This window comes from Melanostigma gelatinosum, assembly GCF_949748355.1.
Source record: "Melanostigma gelatinosum genome assembly, chromosome: 1".
In the NCBI taxonomy this organism is placed as follows: domain Eukaryota; kingdom Metazoa; phylum Chordata; class Actinopteri; order Perciformes; family Zoarcidae; genus Melanostigma; species Melanostigma gelatinosum.
Window position 1 is genome coordinate 14,836,236 of NC_136634.1, and position 5,000 is coordinate 14,841,235.

Consider the following 5,000-nt stretch of genomic DNA (forward strand, 5'->3'; position numbering starts at 1 on the left):
TAGTTGTTTTGAAAGAGTCAGAGAGCAAGACATGTGTCATTTCTGTGACAGCTGTGAAGTAAAGAATGCAAAACATCTTTCAAGGAAAATCTAACCACAAACTACAAAGTTCACACAAATACACACATGCCAACAAATGCATAACACAGTATTTGACAACTAATTTGGTTGAGTGCTAGAAGTGCACAAATGTGTGTATTGGCGTCACAGGAAAACAATTTGTTCCATTAACTTATTGAGATCATTGTAGCTCTGATGTGATAAAACACATCTCTGTATTATATTTTACTCATGTTAGCAAAACAGACAGTAATGATGACAGCAAATATAGTGGTGTTAATGAACATATGCATCATATTTGTCTTTATCTATGTCTGTAACTACTATATAGATGAGACTGTGTACAAAATGCTTTCCACAATAACAATTATGTAAAGAAGTGTAAGTAATCTCAATCGTGCTTCAAGTGTACAAATAGCATTTGTTTTTCGGGTTTGATTCCTTGGTGACAAATTCTATTACATAGCAGCCAACCATTATCTACATTTACATACATTATATGACAGCAAGTCCTTGGTCAGTGTTTTAAATCATGTAGACTAAAATCTAACCAAAGTGTGTACAGTGTTCATCCTAGCAGAATATTTCGGACCAAAGAACTCATTCGTGCACATTACTAACTTTGCTTCTTCCCACAAGTACTTGTTAAACAACTCATTTAACATGTGCATACATGCCACTATGCACAATAGCAATTAGTAAAGTTACATCAAGTTTCTACTTTAACAAAAGAAAATGGATCAAAGAGAGTAATACAGGTGTGATGCAGGGGTGTGTAAATGTAATGTCTCTGGAGAGACATTTGTCCAACGATGGCCCAAAGACAGACAGGATGTGGACCAGTAAACAAACCTCAGAAAATATGTTTTCATTTTATTTCAAATTGATGTTTGTGTCACTTATTCTGAAACTCTGGCTTCCTGTCACAACAATGTAGGAAACGAAAACAGCAGGTCCACGTGCTGTCAATCTGTGGACACTGGAGGACCACATAGGACCAAGGACAGGGTCCAACCTGACACCCTCAAACCTCCATGCAAACATGCATCTCTATATTATTGGACATTATATGAGACCGTGTTTTTTAAATAGGCCTGAATGGAGACTTAATGTGTGGTTAACCCCTGGGCAGGTCACGTGACTCTCAAACGCGACAGGAGACTGAGTCACAATGTCATGTTAGTTGTATTATTTGAGCTCATGTGGATATATTCCTCTTAAAGTTGTATTTAATGTCTGTTTGTGCAGCGGAGGACTGTTGAAGACCTGATGGAGACTCTGAGGTAAGAACGAGCTGTTCTCAGTCGAACGTTCCATCGTTACCATGTTTACCAAATTGTGCATTTTTTCTAAATTCAGTCTGTTCCAACCGTTGGTCCGTCAGAAAAAGCCGAAATCTACTTTCACTCGAAAAAGCCGAAATCTACTTTCACTCGAAAAAGCCGAAATCTACTTTCACTCGAAGAAACCTCCCAAGAAACACCTTCAAACCAGGATTTTTCTGCATCCGTGACTTAACGTTACTGATAAAGGTAAGTCTGATTCTGATCAACTTTTGCAGGACAAAAAAGCGAGATTTATATACTTTTTCCACCACTGTTTTTTATGTATTTATTTATGTATCTATCTGAACCGATGTTTATCCTAATATTGATAATATTTTCAGTTATCAGTGTATATTAATCCACTAGGACTGACTTTTGACTGTTGAGACCAAGTTTAAACACGTTTATCTGAACAAAAGCTGCTTTCTTGGTTAGCTAACGTTAGCTTTATAGACCCGACCGTCCAGCGTTAGCTTAAACTGAGAAATGCTAATAGAAATATTGTTTCTTTATATTTATATAACTTCTCGGTGATACGGATCACAAGTGATGCACGCATGATAATATATTTAATCCATATTAACTCACAATTCACACATTTCCTACATACTTGTGATATTTTTCATACATATTAACACAATGAACAGCAGAGTGAAAGAACCACTAAAAGATATTTTCTATCGAAAAAGTGCTGATATGTTTCTGACTTTTAGTCAATGTAGACATATGGAAGGCCTCCTGCAGTAACAACACTGAAACAAATGCAAACATGTTGCACTGTACTGGGTTTGTTTCTGCTAATACTTTTGCGAGCGTATCATTTATTGTATGACATTTACTTTCTATCTAGTCACACTGCTTTGTGCTACTGATCCTTTCAATGTGATATGAGAAATGACTATGATATGGATCAGTGGTCTGAGGGTTGTGTGTGTTTTTACCCTCAGATGGCACGACAGTTCCCCTACGTTCCCCTACGTTCCTCCTCCACTCGCTGTGACCCATCTCCTCCCTCCTATTGTATCTTCACTCCTATTTCTCCTCTCTCTTCTTCTAGCTCCTCTTCTAGCTCCTCACCTAGTCCCCCACCAGACTACAACCCTGGCAGCACGGACACAGTCCCTCCAACCAGGAGCACGGTAAGAACAAAGAACCTGAATGTCACACAGTTATTTTAACACTTTGATAAGTTTCTTTCATCATCTCCCATTGAGACTCACATACCGAATGACTAACAGAACTGCCTGCAGAGAAGTCTATATGATGTAACAGTCCTTGGTTTGTTTCCACGATGTGGAGCAGTGGTCTGATGGTTGTATTCATTTTTTTAAACCTTCAGGCGGGACGACGCTTCACGTGGAGGACTTTCCTCATCCCGGACCCCAACCGCCCCGACTCCCCACGGATCATCCGCCGTAGAATCCCAGCCTCACAACGCAGGACTGGCTCCTCCACTCGCTGTGACCCATCTCCTCCCTCCTATTGTATCTTCACTCCTATTTCTCCTCTCTCTTCTTCTAGCTCCTCACCTAGTCCCCCACCAGACTACAACCCTGGCAGCACGGACACAGTCCCTCCAACCAGGAGCACGGTAAGAACAAAGAACCTGAATGTCACACAGTTATTTTAACACTTTGATAAGTTTCTTTCATCATCTCCCATTGAGACTCACATACCGAATGACTAACAGAACTGCCTGCAGAGAAGTCTATATGATGTAACAGTCCTTGGTTTGTTTCCATGATGTGGAGCAGTGGTCTGATGGTTGTATTTATTTTTTTAAACCTTCAGGCGGGACGACGCTTCACGTGGAGGTCTTTCCTCATCCCGGACCCCAACCGCCCCGACTCCCCACGGCTCATCCTCCGTAGAATCCCAGCCTCACAACGCAGGACTGGCTCCTCCACTCGCTGTGACCCATCTCCTCCCTCCTATTGTATCTTCACTCCTATTTCTCCTCTCTCTTCTTCTAGCTCCTCACCTAGTCCCCCACCAGACTACAACCCTGGCAGCACGGACACAGTCTCTCCAACCAGGAGCACGGTAAGAACAAAGAACCTGAATGTCACACAGTTATTTTAACACTTTGATAAGTTTCTTTCATCATCTCCCATTGAGACTCACATACCGAATGACTAACAGAACTGCCTGCAGAGAAGTCTATATGATGTAACAGTCCTTGGTTTGTTTCCACGATGTGGAGCAGTGGTCTGATGGTTGTATTTATTTTTTTAAACCTTCAGGCGGGACGACGCTTCACGTGGAAGTCTTTCCTCATCCCGGACCCCAACCGCCCCGACTCCCCACGGCTCATCCTCCGTAGAATCCCAGCCTCACAACGCAGCACTGGCTCCTCCACTCGCTGTGACCCATCTCCTCCCTCCTATTGTATCTTCACTCCTATTTCTCCTCTCTCTTCTTCTAGCTCCTCACCTAGCTCTTTTAGCTCTAACAATCTGTTTTTGTGTTCAATTTAGCTGCCGTCCAGTGTCGAGCCTCGGGTTTTCACCTGCACGAAGAAGCCTTCCAGTTAGTTCCTCGGAGATCAACTGTGTAGTCTTGGCGTTCCTGTGTCGAGCCTCGGGTATCACACAGACGTTCCAGCCTGCCTGCCAGCCACTTTCCGGCTAGGATCAGAGCGGAGGGTTACCTTACCTGTTCAACTTACCTGCCGTCCAGTGTCGAGCCTCGGGTTTTCACCTGCACGAAGAAGCCTTCCAGTTAGTTCCTCGGAGATCAACTGTGTAGTCTTGGCGTTCCTGTGTCGAGCCTCGGGTATCACACAGACGTTCCAGCCTGCCTGCCAGCCACTTTCCGGCTAGGATCAGAGCGGAGCGCGAGGACGCGCCTCTGTGTTTGACGTGACTGTTTACCTGTCGGCTTCGTCAGCCGCTCAGAGGATTTTGCCACTTTCCGGCTTGGACCCATGCGGAGCGCATAGAGACGCCTCCTTTTTGACTATGTATTTCCTGTCTTTTCCTCTGCCTGAGAGAAATAAATAAAATTGTTTTTTGAAATATAACTCTGCTGTCCTGAGTCTGCATTTGGGTCCATGAACGCACCACATCATAACACCTTTGATTGTATTGTCACTGCACCGAGACTCAGGCAGGGTGTCTGCACACAGCGAGTGGTCTGGGGGGGAATAGCGTGAACCTCCAAATAAGTAAGAAAGAAAAGTTAAAGTGAGTTGCAGGTGTGTGCACTGATGTCTTACCTAATTGTCACCGATATGTTAGCTACAGAAGCTGACCATAAAGTAGCACTTTGTTGTGCAATAACGTCACACTCAGTTGCAAACTTGTTGGCAACACCAAGCTAATGCAGTCTAATATAACACAGCCTGGATACATCAACACATCTATTTAACAGTTTAAAGATGAACTGAGCATTATAAAGTACACAAAGGGAGGATTCAATGCAGGACTGTTGAGTGTATGTTGCTTTTTTATTTTAATGAGCAATGTGAGTCATTTGAGTTTGTCAGCTTGGTAGATCGTCTTCATGCCGAGCTTAGTGGCTTCTAAGGACCCAAGAAAAGGTCTTAAATCATATATTAAAAGAAAAGACATTTGACACATTAAATTGATGGATTTTAAATTTACTTCAGCATAA

At 42.8% G+C, this 5,000-nt stretch overlaps 1 protein-coding gene and 1 long non-coding RNA gene across 3 annotated transcripts in view; one reads left to right on the plus strand and one right to left on the minus strand.

Moving 5' to 3' along the window:
* endouc (endonuclease, polyU-specific C) overlaps positions 1-5,000 on the minus strand; it is a gene marked incomplete at its 3' end in the record, with an annotated part of 101,309 nt that overhangs the window by 12,687 nt on the left and 83,622 nt on the right. The gene's annotated exons all lie outside the window — the stretch shown is intronic.
* On the plus strand, positions 843-4,407 carry LOC306778559. 2 transcript variants are annotated; one of them, XR_013772057.1, is made up of 5 exons: positions 843-1,343; positions 1,420-1,592; positions 2,443-2,524; positions 2,725-2,976; positions 3,629-4,407. It is a non-coding gene; the product is annotated as an uncharacterized lncRNA (long non-coding RNA). The 2 variants fall into 2 exon arrangements; XR_013772056.1 differs by having other exon boundaries at positions 843-1,592.